At 43.7% G+C, this 22,279-nt stretch overlaps 1 protein-coding gene across 3 annotated transcripts in view; it reads left to right on the plus strand.

Moving 5' to 3' along the window:
• The first annotated feature begins 731 nt into the window (after positions 1–731).
• PTK2 (protein tyrosine kinase 2) overlaps positions 732–22,279 on the plus strand; it is a 226,772-nt gene continuing 205,224 nt past the window's right edge. For 2 of the 3 annotated variants that reach the window (XM_054059952.1, XM_054059955.1), the window contains exons 1-2: positions 732–920; positions 20,174–20,232. The gene's annotated coding sequence lies outside the window, so the exon portion shown is untranslated. Of the gene's footprint in view, positions 921–4,019; positions 4,044–20,173; positions 20,233–22,279 lie in introns of those variants that run through there. The other variant, XM_054059953.1, reaches the window with a different exon arrangement.

Below are 22,279 nucleotides of genomic sequence, written 5' to 3' on the forward strand. Positions count from 1 at the left end.
TGAGTTTTTATGATTCTAAGATTGTAAGATTTTAGGATTCTGTGATTTGACAAGTCTAAGATTACGTGATACTGTGATTCTATGAGTCTCAGATTTTAGCATTCTATGATTCTGTGATTCTACTAGTCTAAGATTCTATGATAGTGTGGTTCTGATTCTGTGATTCTATGAGTCTGTGATTGTAAGATTCTATGAGTCTACAATTCTATAATATTATGGTTCTAAGGTTCTAGGATTATAAATTTTAAGGATTCTAAGATTTTAGGATTCTATGTTTCTAAGATTATGTAATTCTACAATTCTAGGATTATATGATTCTGTGATTCTATGATTACGTGACTCTATGGTTCTATGATTACGTGATTATGTGAATCTATGATTCTACAACTCTGCGATCGTGAGATTTCACGATTCTAAGAGTCTGTGATTCTAGGATTCTGTGATTCTAGGATTGTAAGAGCCTACGATTGTAAGGTTCTATAAATCTAAGAGTCTACGAGCCCATGAATTTAACATTCTATGATTCTACAGACCCTGCGACTCCACATCGCCTCAGGCGCGGGACAAACCCCCTCACTTCGCTCTCCCCGCGCCTGCGCAGCCGGGCTGGGGCGGGTCCCCCCGGTTTGAGGGGCGGCATCCCGACCCCCCTTTTCCCTCCTCCATCCCCCGCAGCCATGTTAGCGTGGGGAGGGAGAGGGCAGCCGCGCATCCCATGGTGCAGCGCGCCGGGAGGGCGGGGGAACGGGGCCCCGGGGCGGCCGGGTCGGGGCGGCCGGGGAGGCGCTCGCACCGAGCCTCCGGAGCGGGGAGGCGGGAGCTGCTCGCACCGAGCCTCCGGGAGGCAGCCGGGACGGTGGTGCGGCTTCGCCTCCCCTCGCCTCCAGCCCCTGCATCCCGGGAGCGGTTGCAGCGGCGCGGTGAGTGCGGGCGGAGGGAGGGGAGAAGGGGGGAGCGGCCCCGAGAACTTGAGTAAGTGTGTGTGTGGGGGGGGGGCAGTGAGAGGAGAGGCAGTGGAAAGGAGGAGAGGGTGCAGTGGGATGGGGAGGCAGTGGGAAGGAGAGGGTGCAGTGGGACGGAGGAGGGCAGTGGGACCGGGGGCATTGGGAAGGAGAGGGTGCAGCGGGAAGGAGGGGTGGCAATGGGAAGGGGAGGGATGGCCGTGGAAGGGGGGTACAGTCGGAAGGAGGAGGGCAGTGGGATGGGGAGGTTGTTGGTGGGAAGGAGGTAGAGGTGTAGTGGGATGGGGAGGGGGTTGGTGGGAAAGAGATGGGGGTGTAGTGGGATGGGGAGGGGGTTGGTGGGAAGGAGGGGCAGTGGGAACGGGGGTGCAGTGGGTTGGAGAGGGATTTAGTGGGAAGGAGAGGGTGCAGTGGGAAGGAGCAGGGGTGGGGGCAATGGGAGTCTGGTCCAGTGGGAAGGAGGAGGGGGTGTAATGGGAAGGAAGAGGGCAGTGGGGTGGGAAGGGATGCGGTGGGAAGGAGGTGAAGTAGCAAAGAGGGTGCAGTGGGAAGGAGAGGGTGCAATGGGAAGGGGGTAGGGGCAGTGGGATGGGGAGGGATGCAGTGGGAAAAAGAGGCCCTAGAAAAGAGGGGCGCAGTGAGAACGGGGATGCAGTGGTAAGGAGGAGGGTGTGCAATGGGAACGGGGGAGCAGTGGGATGGGGACACTGGGAAGGAGAGGGTGAAGTGGAAAGGAGGGGTGGCAATGGGAAGGGGGTGGGGGCAGTGGGATGGGGAGGAGTGGCAGTAGGAAGAAGGCAGTAGAAAAGAAGGGGGCACTGGGAACGGGGGAGCAGTGAGATGGGGAGGGGTACGATGGGATGGGGCGTTGTGAAGGAGATTGTGCAGTGGAAAGGAGGGCTGGCAATGGAAGGAGGTGTGGGTGCAGTAGAAAGGGGGTGCAATGGGATGGGAAGGGGGGTGGTGGGAAGGAGAGGCAGTAGAAAAGAGGTGCAGTGGTAACGGGTGCAGTGGTATGGGGAGGCTTTAGGAAGGAGGGGTTGCAATGGAAAAGGGGTGGAGGCAGTGGGAGGGGGGTACAGTAGGAAGGAGGAGGGCAGTGGGATGGGGAGGGATGCAGTGTGAACCGGGGTGACAATGGGAAGGAGGTGTGGGATGCAGTGGGAAGGGGGTTGGGTCAGTGGGATGGGAAGGGATGGCGGTAGGAAGGGTGTTGGTAGGAAGAAGGAGGGGGGCAGTGGGATAGGGAAGCATTGGGAAAGAAGAGTGAGGTGCAGTGGGAAGGAGGAATGAGGTGCAGTGGGAGGGAGAAGGGGAGGGTGCAGTGGGCGTAGGGTACAATGGTAAAAAGGAGGGTATAGTGGGAAGGAAGAGGGCGGTAGAAAAGAGGGGGGCACTGGGAATGGGGGTGCAGTGGGATGGGGGTATGGTGGGATGGGGAGGGGTGCAGTGGAATGGGGAGGCATTGGTAAGAAAAGGGTGCAGTGGAAGGGAGGTGGAGGCAGTGGGATGGGGAAGGGTGCATTGGGAGGGAGTAGAGGCAGTGGGCGGGGTGGACAGCAGAAAGGAATGGGCGGTGGGAAGGGAGTGAGAACAGTGGGATGGGAAGGGGTGCAGTGGGAAGGAGGGCGTTAGGAAGGGAAGGCAGCAATGGGAAGGACTCCGAGTGCAGTGGGAAGGAGGGTGGCATTGGGATAGGGAGGGGGGCGTTGGGAAGAGGGGAAAGCATTGAGAAAGGGTGGCAGTGGGAAGGCTGAGCGGTGGGAAGGAGGAGGGGAACACTTGGGAAAGGAGTAGGGGGCAGTGAGAAAGGGGGGCAGGCAGTGGGAAGGGTTGGCTGTGGGAAAGAGGAGGCGGGCAGGGGGAAAGAGTGTGGGGACAGTTAGAAAGCGGGTGGGGGTGCATTGGAAAGGAGGGGGGCAGTGAGGTGAAGGTGGCAGTGGGAAGGGGAAGGAGGAGAGGCAGTGGGAAGGAGGGGAGAGGCAGCAGCCCCTTCTTCCCTGTGTCCCTCCGGCCCTGTCTCCTTAGGGAAAGAGCCGCCTGTTTCTTCTGTATCCCTCGGGAGGGACAACTTGGGGCACGGGAGCCCCCCCTCCATGGTGTGTGTGCACACAGTGCGGTGGGATGGGGCCGCTCCCCGCCTCGTTGGGTGGTGTTGGGCTTGAAGGGAAGAAGCTGGGAGGGATGGGAGAAGAGAAGGCAGCAGGAGAACCCCCTGGTCCCCTGCCACCCCCTCTGCCCTGCCCGCCCCGCAGCTGCTCTGGTCCCACCGGATGCGGGGGCTCGGGATGCTCCTTGAAGTAAACAAAGGGAGAGGAGAGGAAAGGGAGGAGGAGGTGGTGTCCCCTCGCTGCCGGGCTGGCCCCTTCCTCTCTGCAGCCGTGCTGGTAAAATCTGTGGGTGCCTCTCAGAGCCGAGGTGGGAGCGTAGGGGGAAGTGGTTGAGGTTTCTTCTCTCTTTTATTGTGCGCATTGGGGTTTGGTTTGGGGTTGGTTGGGTTTTTTTCGGTGTTTTGTCACTCTTGGGAAGTGGGGTGGTTTGCTGGGGCTCTTTATCAGGGAGTGTAGTGAATAGTAATAGTTTAAAGCGCTGAAAGAGAGGAGATTTAAATAAGATAGTAGGAGGAAATTATTTCCTGTGAGGGTGGTGAGGCACTGACACAGGTTGCCCAGAGAAGTAGTGGATACCCCATCCCTGGAGGTGTTGAATGCCAGGTTGGAAGAGGCTTTGAGCAACCTGATGCAGTGGGGGGTGTCCCTGCCTGTGGTGGGGGGTTGGAAGTGGGTGCTCTTTAAGGTCCCTTCCAAACCAAACTATTCTACGATTCTATGATCCGAAGGGCAACAGGAGCAGCTCCTTCGTCACATCCCTGTTTGAACCCTGAGATGGCTCCCTAAATATGTAGTGGGGCAAGGGAAATGATGTTCTGGCTTCTGACCCAGCTGGTGGGTCTGCAGAAAATGGGTTTGATCTGAAAGGCAACAGGGGGTAGTTCCTTGGTCACATCCCCCTTTGAACCCTGGACTGGCTCCCTAAATCTGCAGCGGGACAATGGAACTGCTGTTCTGTGTGCCACAGAAGGTGGGTTTGATCCGAAGCGCAGCAGGGGCAGCTCATTGATTACATCTGTGTTTGAACCCTGGGATGGTTCCCTAAATCTCTAGTGGGGCAAGGGAGCTGGTTGTCCAGCTTCTGACCCAGCTGGTGGGTGCTGCAGGAGGTCATTTCGGTGCAGAAGCCGTTGCACTTTTTGAAGGAATTTGATATTTTTTTTGTTTCTCCTAGTTGTAAACCCAGTTTTGGAGTACAGTGAGAATTGTGCTTCTTCAGCTGTAACACAGGATCTTTCTCCTCAAATCCCTGCGACTAATTTTGAAGCCTGAGCTGCATATTGCCAATTTTCACATCCCTTCTCTTTCCAAACCTCCTTTACTAGGATAATACTTTTCTGGAGCAAGGGTTATTCTTTATCTTTCATTTCCCTTTATTTTTTTTTCTGGCTGAAAGGACTGTTGGCTGTATTGTTTCTGTGTTAGCTGAGTTGCAGTCAGTCGTGTTTAAGTGCTCTGGAAGCAGAGTGTGCCCGGTAGGCCCTAGCACCAGCGCTGGGCTGCGAAGCGTCAGCCTCGGCTCAGTTTTTGGCAGGATAATAGCAGCACTGTAGTAAATGCATTGAAGGAAAAGTTTGCTTGAAAAGAGAAACACTCGGGCATTCATATTGAAGTATTTAGCGTAAATGTTAGATTAAAAGTGAAGTGGTATTGCACTGTTCCTTAGAAATCCAGACTTTTGTCCCTTGGTTCTTTAATACCTTCTTTTTTATTTGGAAAAGCCCCACATTCCTCAAAGCTAATCTGCCTTTATTATCTTTGTTTCTATTAAACCTGGGTAAGGTCAAGAGCATAACTGGATTGGGGCCAGAAAATATTAAATGTTACATAGTTATTTGGAACAGCCTGTTATCTTACTAGTGTTGTCCATGTCCAAAATTCCACCACTTCCTTTCTCCACCCGTCTCCTTTTTTATTACCTCTGAAATTGGGCTGGTATCTTAACCCGTGTCTGTTGGAACACCTTGGCCTGTGTGGTGTGGTTTGTGGATGGGGGCCACAGCCTTTGTATTTCTTAAAGCAAGATTGATGTCTGTGATTCTGTAAAGCGTGTATATATGTACCTTACAGATCGGAGCCCACACGAGAAATACAATGGTCCTAAACTCTGGGGTATTGTTAACAAAACAAACAAAAATTCCCCCAAAAGAGGGCGGAGATGCTGGGAGGCATTTTCGCTCTGTCTCTACTGGTTATTCAACAAGGAGAAAACCACTTCTGAAATTAATTTGTCTTGTGTGCTATTACGTTTCAAATCAGTTTTTGTAGAACATGGCTTGGGTTGATGTTTTTGTTGGTTGACCTTTTACTTTGCAGGAAGGTTAAAATGTGCACGGAAAAGGAAGGTAGCGTAGTACTTATTTGTCAGAAGCTCTAAGTTTTATTTGGCCTCAGCCTTAGGTATTATTAAAAGTACTGAGCATGTGTAGTTGATGTAACAATCAACCAGTGAAGTTGGAATACTTAACGCAGAAATGAATGTTAAAATTGCACTCATGTCTTGAGTGTGTAATTCACTGATATAGCTTTAAATATTGTTTCAACTTATGGATACCTACTGATGCAGCTTCGCTTAAAAGTATGTTACATGTTGTTGAAAGGGAGCTTTATTAAAAGAAGTGTAATGTTTTACCACATGATGACTAGCAGTTGGATGAAGGAATCCTGGGTTTGTGATTTCCAACAAGCTAATAGGTATTTGGGGGGATAATAGGAGGAGAGAAAAACAGGAGTGCTTTTGGGAGACTAAGTAGTAAACCAGCTGGCTTTAAAGGTTTAGGGGATCATCTGTTTTTTAATGCATCTGTAAATGTGGTAGGTTTTTTTCAGTAAGAGGGCAGCTCAAGAAAAAGAGGTTATTCCTTCACATTTGTGTAACAAACTAGTATGGTTTTTCTTCCCCAGCATTGTCGTGTGTAACTCTACTGTCTTTCATATGCTATGACATTCATAGTAACAATGCAGGCTATTGCCATTCCTTTTATATCACTTAGGATTTGTGGGTCTTTTTCACTATGACAGAGAGCTTTCTGTGTCTGAAAGTGCAATTTTGAAGTACGTTGTGTTGCTGGTAGTTCTTAAAAGATATGTATGCACATTCACCTACAGGTTTCTGACACCTTACCTGCACTGGTGTTTAAACAACAGTTGTGTTTTACAGAATATGAGTCACTATAGGTAGGCTGTGATTTTGCTGTAAAATCTGTATATTGAAATCTTGCATGGTTTTAGTCTTGCATGATTTTTTGTCTTAAATTGAACATTTCTGGCTTTACATTTGGTGTAGGTTATTGCATGTTATTTAAAAAGGACACTCTTATTCCAGAATTCATACTCCAAATCTTCTTGTGTCACAGCTACCACTCTGGCATCCTAGTAGTGAAAACATGGGTTTTATTTAGTGCTTACCAGCAAGTCCTCATTTCAGAGAAGCTGTCAATGAAAACTCTAGTGCGTGACTGATATTAAGCTCCATCAGATGTGGTTTCCAGGCTAAATCTGTTCTTCCTCTCATCTCCTGTTAGTGTAATTCTGAAGCTCCAAGTACAGTGGCTGAGTAACACAAAAACATGGACATATTATCTTAATATCTCAAAATGGTTTTAATTAGACGTCAAGATTTTAAAAACTGCAATAAACAAATCCTTACTCTCTTGCTTTGAGATCCTGTATGGAGTGAAAACAGAAATAACTTATGAACACTCTAAAAATTGCTTATTTAGCACCTGAGCTATAGTGATTTTTGTCTCTCTGTGTGGTAACTTCTACAGGACAGTTATTTTGTACTAAAAGCTGTCTCTGTTAATTTTTATAAGTGTTTGGAAAAAAGGTATACTTTGCACATGTTTGCAAGATTAAAGTTTGTAAATCGTTTGCAACTTCAAATGAGTCTCTTGAGTTGTGTATGACTGACGGTTGGGAGCCTCCAAGTCCAGTGTGTTGTAGCAGTGTTCAGTGAATGTGGTCTATTGTGTCTCTTAGAAAGACTTGGAGTTGAAAGAATGGGAAATGAAGTGGAAAATGTGATGTCCAGATAGATATCTGGGTTTAAATAATCTTTTTAGTGTAGGAGAGGAGGAACTTCTGTGGAGATAAGAGCAGATCTTTCTGAAACTCTCATTTTTCATGTCCTGCTCTCCATGTTCAGCCGGTGGTTGATGACTAATCAGATAAACTGTTGAAGAAAGTGGCTCTTGAGGGAGAGAAAAGCTTAAAAACCTGCAGGTTTTGTGTTGTAGGCTTAAATTTTTATTTTCCCTGTCCCAGTGTTTTGTAACTTTGTTTTCTGTCTACCATGTAAGCTTCCTAAGATAGAAGTTGGTTTCTTTCTCAACTTTTAGTGTTCCTGATGCAGGAATGCAATTTTTGCAGTTCGGAGGGACTTGCGAGGGTTAGGTCTTCATGAATAGAAAATGATTAAAAAAAAAAACCAACCAAAACAAAATAAAAATGAAATAAATAGGAGCACAAAAAGACTTCAGAGGGCTTAATCTGATTTTCTTTGCATTACAGCAGATGCCAGAGAGACAGTTGTGATTGCCTAGGGGTGTTGTGCTGAAAGGTGTGTGAACTATGAAAATCTGTAAGATATTTTGGAAGCTGTGTCAGAGGGATGTGTAGTTAGAGGGAGCTGATGCAGGGAATCAAATATGTGGAAGAAATAGTTTCAGAGATGGCAGAACAACAGAAGCGAAATGGTGTCTGGCTCTGACAGTACCTGAAATCTGCAGATGCAGATCTCCTGGTTCGTGGATTAAGAAGAAATTGGAGAAGGGCTTCTGGAATCTGAATGCAGTTTATGTCAAGTAAAAATTAGAATGGAAGATGTAGATAACAAAAGCTGAAAGTAACAGGCTTTGCTGGAGAACATTTGGTGAATCACTTGCATAAGTTTTAATTGTAAGTACATGTAAAGTTTCTTCAGATCTGCAGCAGTCCATGGCTGAACTGGTAAAACTCTCCAATATTTGCTTTCCTTTGTCCCCTGTGATGTCCAGACTCCCCCTCCCCCCCCCCCCCCCCAACTCTGCATTTGCTTACCTGTTCCTCTGCCCCTTTTTTCTTGTGTTTAGTGCAGAAAGGGCATGTAGAAAAAGTTTCAAGTAGTTTTAGGTAGCTTTCTGCTGCACCGAAATGTGACTGCTTTGGGAGGTTTTGGCTGGGAACGGGAACTGGCAAACACACGGCTTGGTTTCATTTTGCTGCAGGGTTCTAACTTCCCACAGTGTAATATAGGTCAGTTTAGTGCTTAATCCTCAAGATTAATCTTGACCTTTTCCCTGCCTGTAGAACTGTATGTAGCTTAACTCATTTTAAGACCCTAGACTAATTTCCTTTGGTTTGACCCAAAGTGTGTAAGCAAAACATTTGCATTTGTTGTCCTGGTGACAGTGATTGGAAATCATATCCTCTGTCCCACTGCTGTTGTTCTAGTTGTGTCTGAACTCAGCATTTAGGGAGGGTCTGTGTCAAGAGTCCTTAAATGAGGCGCTTCTCTCTGCCTTTACAGACTGTAGTGGTGGAGCTGAAGCTGTTCTTGCTGTTTGGGACAGGGAGGAGGTCAGAGGCTCTGCTGACTGCGACCCTGCTTCCTGCTGCCATGCTTGGGGTTTCCATTGTTCACACATGCATGAAAACGTGCAATTCCTGCTTTTGTTTTATTTCATTTTAGGGGAAGGGAGAAGCAGCAGACCATCTCAGGCTGTGAAGTGTCTTTGGAAGGCAGAGGCTCTTGTTCCTTTAGACCCATTAAAGTTCCTGGATGTGAAGCAGCAGCTGATTATGTTTTTTTCTTAATGTGGGAAGGAGGAACTGTTTCTTTCTCCTGCTACCCCTTTGCAACCAAATTCTGTGCCATCCTAGCAGCAAGAAAACTGAAGCCTAGTTTAGCAGAAGCTCAAAGTGAGCTAAATGAGATATTTTGAAGACCTGAATGCACCTCTTTAACCAGGTACTTAGCATTTTTCCCAGGCTGCAAGGAGTGTTTACAGGTGTAATCCATGGAATGTGTGACAGCCAATAAGGTCTAGGGTCCGTATATATTTAGTACTTAAACATCCTAGCATTGCTTTCCAGATTACTCCTGCTGAAATTACTAGATTTACAAATCCCAAATCTGAGTTACACCCAGTGGTGGGGATTTATATCAACCAATACCTGTTTCGTCTTGTCTGTTGTAGGTTTTACGTTCATCGTCAGTGCTGAGGCAATTTTTTCCTCTGTAGCATTGAGATTCAGAAATTCTGTGATCTTTAAAAGAGAATTTCCTTTTACTGATTTTAGGCAATCTTTTAAATTCTTTTTCTATGAAAGGTAGTGTAAAAGCATCAAATCTACTGTCATTTTCTTATTTTTACCTAGGTATCTTGTTTTTATTTCCTTTTCTGGACTAGATGGTTGTAATCTTTTTGTGCATTGAGGGGAAAATTGTCTGTGTTCTGGTTTAGAATACTGGAATTTTAATTGCCCACTTTTCAGGTGAAGGTTAGTACAGAAAGGCAAAAGTAAAATTAGTGGTTAAAAGTACAGCTGCTTTTTATTTTTGGGTAATTAACAAAAGCGTTCCTGTTTTTTTTACCCTCCTTTTTCTAATACACTTCAAGCAGAAATTCCTTTCGCTGGTGACTGGATCCTCTTGTGATTCTTCTACACCTGCTTATACGTCAGGTTTTAGCTGTCTCTTCCTTCCTCCCCTTCACTCCTTTACTGATGCTTTTCTGTAGTGGAAGCTTTTTCAAGGCAGAGTTACTTCTTTGTAATTGATTCTACAGTCCTGGCAGTCACATACAAAATTAACATATGTAACAGCTGCCTTCATAGTGCAGGTGTTTGAACTTACTGGAAGGAGTTAAACTTCATACTTCTTTAATTATGTTATTCCTTATCACCCTTTCTCCCAGCAAGTTCCAGAACCTGGTGGAGGTTTTCTTGTTGTTTTGTTGGTGCCCAGGACTTTTTGTGCTTGGTGCCACTTTTTTTGTTGACTAGTGGTGGAATGCAGTAGCAAGTGTTGATACAACCACGGCACTGGAATTCAGAAGGCAGGTATTTTTATTTCTGCTTCTTCTGTGGCTTATTTTTTTTCCTTCTGATGGCTAAAGCAATTTAACTGCTGTGCTGTTGTTTATTCCCCTTTAAAATCAGGACAGTGCTTCGCTCAGGGTTTGTCTAGTGGCTTGTAAACAGAAGACAGCTCTGAAATGCTTTCTGTAAAGGGGTTTTAAGTCTCACTCATGAAGGAGAGTAGAAATTATGATGTTGGATCAAAGCTGTTCATTTAAGGTGCTATCTTACTGCTTAGAATGACCCTTAGTATGGCCATCATCATTAATCCATGTTCAACAGTGTACTTGTTAACCTTTTGTGATGCCTCACTGACAGCTGCATTTGCATTGACTAAATAAAGCACACTTGTGTTTTATTTTGAGTAGCAACAAAAGCTGGAGGATAGTATGTACATAAAAAGCACAAATACAGACTGGGAAGAGAATGAATTGAAAGGAGCCCAGAAGAGAAACGCTTGAGGGTGCTGATGGATGAGAAGCTTAACATCAGCGGGCAACGTGCGCCAAGGGTATCATGGACTACATCAAAGGAAGTGTGACCAGTAGGGCAAGGGAGGTGATTCTGACCCTCTACTCTGCTCTTGTGAGAACTTACCTGGAGTTCTGTTTTCAGTTCTGGAGTCCTTGGCACAGGAAGGACATGGATATGTTAGAGTGTACCCAAAGAAGGCCACAAAGATCATTAGAGACCTGGAGCACATCCCATGTGAGGACAGGCTGAGAGGATTGGGGTTGTTCAACCTGGAGAAGAGAAGGTTCAAGGGAGACCATATAGCCTACAGGAAAACTGAGGAGGTGCTGCATCATGGAGTGCAGATATAGGATGAGGGGAAACAGTTTTAAGCTGAAAGAAGGGAGATTCATATTAGATATTAGGAAGAAATGTTTTGTTGTGAGGGTGGTGAGGCACTGGCATGGGTTGCTCAGAGAACTCATGTGTGCCCTATGCGTGAAGATGTTCAAGGCCAGATTGGATGGAGCTTTGAGCAACCTGATCCAGTCGAAGGTGTCCCTTGCCTATGGCAGGGAGATTGGAAGTGGATGATCTTTAAGGTCCCTTCCAACCCAAACCGTTCTATGGTTCTATGAAAAATATGCGTCTCTCTCAGATGAGCCAGAAGTTGGAGGATTTTAATCTCTCAAGTTCCATTTTTAGTTGTACTGAAGGCTGTTTAATTTTGTTACATTTTTAAGTGGTTTTCCATTGCCAGCCTTCACCCAGGCAACCTTGACATACTGCTGATATGGAAGGGTCTCTAGCTTGCAGTGAAGCTCTTTGCAAGTGTTACAAATTGGAGTTTCTGTTCTTACCTAAGGGTTAACAGCACCGTTATGGGAATGCTGTTAATTAACATCTAAAGAAGTAATTCTGAATTTTTATCACCTCTGATTTTCTATTGCAAACTTAAAACGCAATGTCCTAGAATCTTCTAGATTCCAGTTGGAATCTAGAATTAATTATGTCGTCATTTTTTCTGTAGTTTGTATAAATCACAAAGCTGGCTGTATTCTGTACTTGTTCTGATGCCTCTCAACTCCACAACCTCTCTTCCTGCTCTGTGTCTGGTGCATTTTGGATTTTGTCATTCAAGAACGTACTTTTCAAGTCCTGCAAGAGCTGAGTAAGCTGGGATATGCAGGTTACCGATTCATTGGTGCTTAGCTTGTGATTAACCTTGTCTACTGGTGCAGAAGGAAAGATTCTGCTATGGTTTAGCAAGTGGTTAACTACTTGGAGTCGTTGTTCCACTGAGTTTAGGACTGGTAGTATTTACTTTGAATGCTGTGTTCAGTTTTGGGCACAGTACATCAAGAATGGGAGTGGCACATTGAAAAAATGACCTCTTGAGTCCTGCCCAGCACAGATTTTAGTGATGTTAACGGGTGAAGAATGCAAGGTGGTTATTTTCAGGCTTACCCTGACAGTCCAAAGGTGGTTTTCTCTGAGCTCTGGTAAGCAAATCTTCTCTGTTGCCTTGTTACTTATCATCTGAAACTGTGCAGCTGTGATGCAAATCTGTTGCAGACAAAGCATCTTGTATTTGTTTTGTGGAATGCTGTTCTGGGTTATGGTTGTAAAGGTTGTGGAGAGAAGATGGAAATGAAACCGTCATGCTCTGCTATAGATGTAGATGTTACCTGGATATGGCTTGAAAAGAAGAATTATAAACTGGTTACTGATCCCAGAAGAATTGGACTGGTTGCCAGCCTGTTGTAAATGTACAGATTTCATGGAAGAAAACATGCAAAATTTCTGAAAATTACAAGCAGGTTAATAAAGTGGCCTTAAAGGATGACATGTCTTATTCCTTTTGTTATTTCACTGTAATTAAGGACTGTATTTTATTATTTATTAATAATCTGAGCTTTGCTTTCAGAATAATGGGAACTTCTGATGCATCTACTTTCTTTTTATCTTTCAGTCTTTATCTTAGAATCGTAGAATGGTTTGGGTTGGAAGGGACCTTAAAGATCATGCCTTTCCACCTCCTGCAATGGGCAGGGATGCCTCCCACTGGATCAAGCTGCTCAAGACTTCATCCAACCTGGCCTTGAACACTTCCAGAGAGGGGGCAACTTCCCTGGCCAACCTGTTACAGTGTCTCACCACCCTCATTGTGAAGAATTTCTTCCCAATGTCTAATCTAAATCTTTCCCCTTCCAATTTAAAGCCATTCCCCCTCATCCTATCACTCCATGCCCTTGTAAAAATTCCCTCCCCAGCTTTCCTCTAGTCCTCTTCAGCTATTAGAAGGCTGCTGTAAGCTCTCTCTGAAGCCTTCTCTTTAATATGATAGCTTGTATTTTGTTGTTGTGCCAGTAGGCTTCCTCTTAGTGGTAGCTCAAATGAATCTGTTTTAAAGCAAGTAAAAATGTTCTCAGCATTTTGTCACAGAAGGAGAAAGTCACTACCGAGACTGGGAAACAGAATTAACACATTTTTAGTGAAAATGTGTGTGGAGACAAATGTGGTATGAATTGCTGAGCGTACTCAGCACAGCCTCTGCTGGAAACTGGTGTTAATGACGCACCCTGCATTTGAGATGTTCCTTGTGACGGAATAAGCTCATTGATAGGATCGCTTTTTAAACACTGTGTTTAAATTTAGCGGCAGAAGCTGCTGGAATTGGCATTTCAGTGTCACATCTGGGCTTTCAGGCAGCCTCTAAACTAAAAGGTGGAGCTAAGAACGTACGTTTGTGCAATGTGTATAAACTCTGTGTGGAAGCTGTTTGCTATGATCTGGGGAGCTAAAAGTCTTTTTTTTAGAAAACCCATCTATGTGGTGTGAAGGCAAGGGAAAGCCTTTTTCTCATGATTTGTGTAGAATTCTGTTTAATCAGTTATAAAAGCACATAGTTGGACCAGATAGTAATTCTTAGTTATCAGGATAATCTAATAACTTTGTATTTACATGGATTTCTTGTGTAGCATTGCCTTTGTAAATCGCCTGGTTTTAGCTGGGAGGGATCTCCTCTAAGGAGGAGGATTGAGTTGTTATTTTAGACCTTAGGGCATGTGTACATAAATTGGTTTGGACGTTTTGATTAATCGATAGTTCTCAGGAAAAATCAATCCATTTCCAGAAGACAATAATAGTCCGTTTATTTTGCCAATATATTTGATGGTACAGTTCAAGGATTGAAGCTTATAAGAGAAATAGGGAGGTAAAAAGTATATGACATATGCTTTCATTGTGGGAACATTCTGACTCTGTCTCTTCTTGAATGTTTTGCGAGTATTAGATTGAGTTTATTACTTATATTTCTCGGATTGTGGACAGAAACAGAAATAACATAGAGTCCCCTTAGTCAAAGAATGGAGTCAAAAGAAGGAGCAGGATGTTTCACCAAATATCCTTCTTTTCCATTGTCTGCCTATAGTTCACATCAGTGCTTTATTTTTATAAAAAATTGAGTTGTATTTCTCTGGATTTTGCTCCCTTGTTGCCAGAAACTTGTTACCTGCCTGAAATTAGTAAACAGCCGAGTGGATTTCTGTAGGAGGTTAGGCGCTTTCAGAAGAAGATGGTGTGCAGCATGGACGGCTAATTCTCTGGTGGGGGTTTAAACGAAGTGAAAGTTTAGCTGTGTCATAGGCTACGAAGCCCCTGCTTATTCAGCCTTGGTAGAAGGGGAGAGTTTCTTTTTGTGACAGCAGTGCTGCAGGTCTCACATTGTTCCAGCGCTTTCAACAGTTCGCTGTATGTCTTGCTCTCTTTTCATCAAAAGAGGAGAGGGAATTCTGAGAGACAGGCGTGTGTATCGTTGGCTTCATTTTGCAACTAAATCAGCTTTTTCTTCTCTTAAAGGCAAACAGAACCTTTAAACTGTTCGTAGTCTGAGTATTGAACGCAGAGCTGCACTTCCTAGGAAACAAATTCTGGAGTTCTGTAATGCATCTGTGTGGCTTTTGGGAGATAAATGAGAATTGCATTGAAGTTCTTTCTTTCAAAGTCTCTGTTGCTTCTGTTGAAATTGGTATCACACTACAGTGTCCTCAAGTGAGAATAGGAACATTGGTCACACTATAGCAAACGAGAGATCATGGAATGGAAGTACGGGAAGGGTGAGGACTGCAGCAAATTGTGAAAATAAATATACATAAAGCACACTTGCTTTCATGCCTTACTCTTGAAGTTGATAAGAGTAGTAAAATGAGGCAAGACCTCACGGATTGATGAGTCAAGATCAGTTTTGGAAAGGCAAGATGAAAGTAGTGAGTCTTGACAAAGGATCGGAATGGAGTCGTGAGGGGGAAACTGCCTGTGTGCATACAATGTGAATGCCTATTGCACAGCTGTCACTGAAATGTGATAGGGTTTGGGCTGAGCAGTTTTAAATGTTAGGTTGATCTTGTGTTCTGTGTTGTTATATCTTTGTCTCCGGAGTTGATTTTGTACGATGATCCTTAGTGAGGAGGTGATAGTATGGGCTCCTTTGTTTTTTGGTGTGTTTAATATGATATGGATTGAGGTCTTACTGAAGTTTGCCCTTCTTTCCAAATGAGGTTATAACAATCTGGTTAAAAGTTTCTGTAGGACTGCTGATGGGGAGGCTGACAGTGGCCATATGGATCTGTTTTATGGTGATGTGCTTTACATCTATGTTTGCGTCCAGAGAATCTGTTCCCAGTTCTGCTTTATGGACTACGTTCTTCTGGTGTCCAAGCCACGAAGCAGTGTCAGGATGAAGTTAGTGTTTGTGTATAAATTATCCCAAAACATTGTGTTTCAGGACTGCTAAATCTTCATAGCATTGTGTCCATGCACACAGTGCCGTTGAGTCAGTCAAGGATTCAGTAACTGCTTTGTTCTCGGACTTCTCCTGAGGGCCATTTGTGAGTAAACTGTACCCAGGGTTGTGTTGTACTATTCTTATGCAGAGGTTTCTTCTTGGTGCTGTTGCAGAAAGTGCTCGGTCTGTTGCCATCATTGTTCCAGGTGCAGAGAAGCTATGTAGATACAGTTCTTTCCAGAAGCTAAAAGAGAGCATCTAAAAATCTGTGTGTGCCCTATAATGAGCAGGAACACTAACATTGCAGATAACTTGTAATTGCATGTCATCTCTGCTAAAGAAAATATTAAGTGTGTCCAGAGATTGCTGTGACTGTTCTTTCTCTGTGCTGGCAGAGCTCTTGAAGTCATTCCAGTCTACCGCGATCTTTCTGCAGTTAATGTAGTGCCTAAGGGACATCCTTGGAGACCAGATCCGATCAAAATAAATGCTTTATAACAATAAAAATGTCACATTGCACTAAACTGTTTATTTGCTTTGCTGCTGTACCTCAGAGGGAGAGGAGAAGGAAGCGAAACAAGTAATGTTGATGTGTAGTGGTCCATCCCTTATAGCGGCCTTCCAGTACTTTATAGCAGCTTCCCAGTCCCTGAAGGGAGCTACAGGAAAGCTGGGGAGGGACTTTTTACAAGGGCATGGAGTGATAGGATGAGGGGGAATGGCTTTAAATTGGAAGGGGGGAGATTTAGATTAGACATTAGGAAGAACTTCTTCACAATGAGAGTGGTGAGACAGCGTCATGGGTTGCCCAGGGAGGTTGTGGATGCCCCCTCCCTGGAAGTGTGCGAGGCCAGGTTGGATGAGGCTCTGAGCAGGCTGGTGTAGCTGGAGGTGTCCCTGCCCCATGGCAGGAGGGTTGGAACTGTGTGATCTTTAAGGGTCTTACCAACCCAAACCATTCTGATTAGGTGATCTTTAGCTTTGTAAGGCTTGAGCTGGTGAATTGATGTGTTAAAATGGAGTGGAAGATCTAGAAGAAGGTTAGAGTGGAATTTGTGAAGAGTAAATTAGTGGAGTGATGAGAAAAGAGCAAGGAGGACACATATTTTCTCGAAGAATGTGGTCAAAGAGCACTAGTGGAAGCTGAGGAATGAGCTCCACACCTGGAAGATGTTTTAAGACTTTTCTTCTTGGATACTGCTAATAGGTTCCTGTTTTCAGTGGTATGCTTCATCAAGAGACAAATGGAAGAGCAAGTGGAGTGAGACTGGAAGATAAAACTTAAAATTGCAGGCAGTGCATGTGAAGGGTTGACTGTGCAAGCAAGGTGCTCTGTCTTTCAGTTGAAAGGTGGGGTTATGTGTGGGTTTTTTAAGAGGAAAATAAGATATGAATGATAGATAGAGCTTGAGTAAAAAAAAAAAAAGGCTAAGGAAACGTGAAACTGGACAAAATAGAGTACTTACAGCTGCCAGTTGGGAAAATTCTAAAAAGGTATAGTTTTCCAGCACAAAAAATGTGTTAAACTTAACGCTTAAATATTGTCAGTTTACCGAAGACCATTCCCGTGTGGGGAACGTTAGAGACATTTTGAAAGCTATGAGAAAAGTCCTGTTTTTCTCCCCTCTTTGTATTCTCCTATGTATTTGGAATTTCATACTTAACAATTTTCTAAGATATATTGATAATTTATTTTTTTTTACAAGAAGCTGAAATAAAAGCACAACATTTTGCTTAACCTAAATCACTTTTTATGTTTAATCTCCTTTTGACCACTTTATACGCTTTCAGCATTTATCCCAATTAGAACTAGTCTAATTGATGTTTTAAGAAGCTTTACAATTGGTCAGACTTGAGTTGAGCGTACGAGAGTTCTTGTCACTGCTTGCTTCCAAAGTAATTGATGAATGGATTAAATCGGTAATTAACCTGTGAAGACAAATGTAAGGAAGGTATGCCTGGAACAAGTTGTCGGTGTACGGAGATGAAAAGACTTTGTCCTCAATACAGGAAGGACATGGATCTGTTAGAGCAAGTCCAGAGGAGGCCATGAAGATGACTGGAGGACTGGAGCACCTCTCTTGTGAGGACAGGCTGAGAGAGTTGGGGCTGTTCAGCCTGGAGAAGAGAAGGCTCTGGGAAGACCTTATAGTGACCTTCCGGAACTTAAAGGGAAAGCAAACGAGGCAAGGGCTCTTTGTCAGGCATTGCAGTGATGGGACGAGGGGTAATGGTTTTAAGCTGAAGGAGAGAAGATTTAGATTAGATACTAGCAAGAATTTTTTTTCCTGTGATAGTGGTGAGGCACTGGCACAGGTTGCCCAGAGAAGTTGTAGGTGCCCCATCCCTGGGGCTGTTCAAGGCCAGGTTGACTGAGGTTTTGAGCAACCTGATCCAGCGGGAGGTGTCCCTGCCATGGCAAGGGGTTTGGAACTGGATGATCTTTAGGGTACCTTCCAACCCAAACCTTTCTGTGATTCTGTGATTTGGATCATCTCTGACTGCATGACTGCATTACTCTCTTTGTAGCTAATGACCTAAAGAGAGACCCATTCTCTCTGCTCCCAGATTGGCGTCCAACATCAAATCACATTAGCATTCATTCGTACGCTGAATTTTGCACACGTGGGTAGTTCTATTGACAGTCAGTGGGATGACTTATGTGGAAAATTTAATGTGTTTGTAAATGTTTGCATTATTGATGCCTAAGCAATTAAAGTAATATTTTTCTAGTATTTGTTTGGTTCATTTTTGATGTTGTGTGTAAGCCTCATGGTATTGCGCACACAATTATTTTAACAGATGCTTTATGGGTGCTATTGACGTAACTTCCCAGAGCAGGGAAAGGTCATTACTATCGGCCTTGGAAATTAAAATTGGCTATTGCCATACCAGAAAATATCCGTATGAAATCAGTAACTGCATGGGTTTCTCAATCTGAGAAGCAGTCTCATGAGTGATTTCCCTTTTCGTAAAGGACTCGTCGTGATGTCATTCTCATTGTGTTAATCACTGGTGTTTTCACTAATTGTCCTACATCATGACTAATTCCCTAAAAATATTCGGAGCAGACATGATTCTGGGGAAAGCTGATTGCCACTCAGTCTGGAGGAGATAACAGGACTGCTGACCGACTGAACAGATTCCGTGTTAACTTTAAAATGAGTATGTCGAGACAGTGCCGTTCCTCTACTGCCACTGTGAAAGCAGTTCGAGTTTGCAGTGATTTTTCCCAGTGGTGAGGGCGTGTGTTCCAGGTTGAGAGTCTGTGGCTCGTTTCTGTGGCTTTCATGAAGAAATTTAAACGGAGCAAAATAAGAACAGCAGAATTTTTATTATAGCTTAGTCTCTTAAAATAGGATTTGAGTGTTTATTTCTATAAAAAACCAAGCCTTGGCAGTTTATTTTAACTTCGGTGTTACTTTGCTTTATCTCATCAGATTCTCTTCTGTGGAAATCTTTTGGTGGCCTCTGTATGTGAGAAAAACTTAAGTAGCTGTGGTGATTAAAGGTTCCTAGAAGGCTATTAAAAATTGATTCTAAGTGCTTAATATGTAAGCTTAGGCTTTCTACTGGTGCTGCCGTTTTTTCTATCGAGTGTATTTGTTTGAGAGGCAAAAGAGCAAAACCAAGTGGCAAAGTAGCAAACCCAGCCCTGTCGATTACTCAGCACTGGAGTTCTTTCAGATCGATTCTTTGCTTTAAGGAAAAACCCCACAGCCCTTTTTGGACAGTGAATTCTATGTGTGTTTTGAGCTATGGCTGGGTGTATTTGTTATTTAAGCTCCCAGCTGGCTTGGCTGTCCTGTGATGTGTGTACCCGGAGGAAATAAATGCTTTTCACTAGTTCCTCCCACACACTTTTTTTTCCCCCTCTCAGGGAAGCACCCTTTCTAATTTCAGGTCTGGATGCTGCTGCCAACGTTTTGAATCTCTCATCAGCATTTTCAGTACTTGCTGAATTGTTGTTTCCATTAGGTGTATGTTAGTTATATTAAAGGTTCACTTCAGAATCCTGCTTTAGTCTTCCTCCTTCCAAACACTAAAGCCATACAAGTTGTGAAATTTTCCTACAGGATTTCTGGCAATTTGCTTTGTAAGGCATCCAGGGCCACAAAAAATGGTCTTAGGGCTGGGGCAGCTCACCTATGAGGACGGGGTGAGACAGTTGGGCTTATTCGGCTTGAAGAGGAGAAGGCTGCGGGGAGACCTTATAGCAGCCTTCCAGTACTTAAAGGGGAGCCTGTAGGAAAGATGGGGAGAGACTTCGTAGTAGGGCCTGTTGTGACAGGGCAGGGAGTAATGGTTTGAAACTAAGGGAGGGCAGATCTAGACTGGATATAATGAAGAAATTTTTTACAATGAGGATGGTAAAACACTGGCACAGGTTGCCCAGGGAGGTAGTGGAGGCCCCATCCCTGGCAAGGCCAGATTGGATGGGGCTCTGAGCAACCTGATCCAGTGGAAGACATTCCTGCTCCTGCAGAGGCTTGGACTAGATGGCCTGTAAAGGTCCCTTCCAACCCAAAGCATTCTGTGATTCTATTTTGAGTTCACATGTAAACTTGTGGCTTCTACTTTGACAAACCTCTTCGGTGTGGCTTTTTTTCCCCCTAGGATTTCCAGGTAAATAATCTGTGCTTGTAAAGTAGAGTATGTTTTGCAGCTCCTTCCTTTGGAAGCTTATCTGGTCTTTGTAATAACAGTATCAATTATTTGGTCTTTAGTTTGTTGGATATTTGACTAATTTGATGTTAGGTCAAGAAAATATCCTAATCAATTCTACATGTTTATTTCAGATTTCATGTTCCATCCTGCAGTGAGCACCTGCTGCTGAGAGCTGGAAAGTCTGTTTAAGGTATGTGGAACAGCTAATGATTTCACTTTCACGCAGGGGTTTATTCTAGGTAAAATGGGACAAGTTGAGATTTCTTTTTTTTTTTACTTTAATTATTGTTGAAAATCCCGTGACTTTTTTTTGGGGTTTTTTTTTTTGTTTTTTTTTTTTAAACAGCAGTGTTAAAACAATTTCTAGGTTTGTCTTTTTCCCTGAGCCTCCTAGGACCGGCTGTTCTCTGATATCCCATTTATGACCCTTCCATTCAGCCTGGGGGATACAGAGGTGGGCAGGCCTGTGCAGAAAGTAATTCATTCTGCACGGGAAGAATTTGTAAAGTGTTTCCTCACCTACCAGAACTGCTTAGCTGGAAATTGTCTTTTTAGCCTGACGTGCTGGCTTTGGAACAAAATGTTGATGATTCTCTGATTTCATTCACATTCTGCTTTTCTGTAGCATGTAAAAATCTGTCTTAAGCAAAATCTTCACCGTAAGGGCACTTGGTCTAATCTGAAGTAGTTTTAATCTAAGCAGAAGTAGAGAAGTGGGTAACGACACTAGTCTTTGTGTTACAAGAATCTAGTTCAGGGGACCTGTTTTTACGATTCCCTGTGACACCCTCTTTCCTTCCAGGTTGAATGGTTGTATTTGTAAACTTCAGTCTTATTCTTCAGTACATTTGATATTTCTGACTTCTGCTTATATTGCTGCTGACATATATGGATGTTTGGAATATTCTTTTATTTGAGTGTGACTAGAATAACTGCATCCTTTTTTTTTTCCTCTCCGTCTTCTGTCTACAGCTTTCTCTGTGCTTAGTGGATTGGTGGATTGGGAGTCTATTATATTATTTTCTTATTTCTTAGACTTTGGCAGGTGACAAAATTCATCACCTGCCGCTTCAAGAGCACTTTTGTGTCTAGCTTGCTGATGCGGGGAGCCTTATTTAAGACTTCTATATCACCTGTTTTAGATTACAATAATGTTCTTCTTTCCTGGGCTGAAATGCACTTGAGACAAAAAGATGTGGCTGCTCACCTTTCATGTGGACTAGGGCCCCTAATGGTATTTCAGAATGGTGTATTGCAGTTTGACTTTGGAGTATTGCTTCTTCAGGATCTGTCCGTGTGTTCACCTTCAGGGAACAGCAGAGAGTCACTTGGGGTCCCTTGACTATCTGGATCTGCAGGGGCAGATATCTTCATTCTTCAGTAGCCTTTTCACTTCTTAATTCATGAGTGGTCTGGATGTTAGTCAGCCATTCTTAAGCTTCCAGTTTTCAAGTTTGTGGTGACTTAATTGCTTCTCCTTTCTAATTTCTGCCTTCCCTTTTCTGGTATGGGATGATGTTTGTATTACACAATTAGTTTTTTCCAAGGAATTCCTTCTACTTTCACTGTTACAAGAAATAGGTTGGGTGGTTTAAAAAAATAGTCATCTTCAGTTCTGTCATCTAAACTGAGATAAGCCACAGTACTTCAGTTTGAACAAAAGGCCCCAGTACCGATATTTTTATCAATTAAGACTAAATTTAAATTTTGTTGCCTTAAATATCATGTTAAATTTAAATTATGATTCACATGGAAACCCAGGCATTTTTACAATAATTTTTTGAACATGGAAAACTAATGGTGTGACAAATCCAGAGAACAGGGCAGTGGGACAAAACAGCTTCTGTATCCCCCACTTCAGTTTATGATACATAAAGGCATATAAATCAGACCTATGATTTCAAGTTTTTTTTATGCTGCCTTTCATTTTCCTTGACCTTCTAAAAGGAACAGCCATGACTATCCTGATGTCATGGAGCACGCTTGTATGTTTTGTGAACTGAAGCTGTTTGTAAAAGGCTGAAGTGAGTCATATCCTGGTAAAACCATGACAACTAAGTATTTATTAGTTTGTTAGGTAAATATCTTGCAGTACCTTTCTAGATAAGCCTGTGGAAAACCAGCCCTGTGAATAACAAGGCTGTGAAATAAAATGGCAAGTAAGAAGAAACAGTGAAAGATCTTAAATGTAAATTGCAAATACTTCTGACTTGGCAGGTTTACATTGAAATCTTTGT

The sequence above is a fragment of the Cuculus canorus genome, chromosome 2, assembly GCF_017976375.1.
Source record: "Cuculus canorus isolate bCucCan1 chromosome 2, bCucCan1.pri, whole genome shotgun sequence".
Classification (NCBI taxonomy): Eukaryota; Metazoa; Chordata; class Aves; order Cuculiformes; family Cuculidae; genus Cuculus; species Cuculus canorus.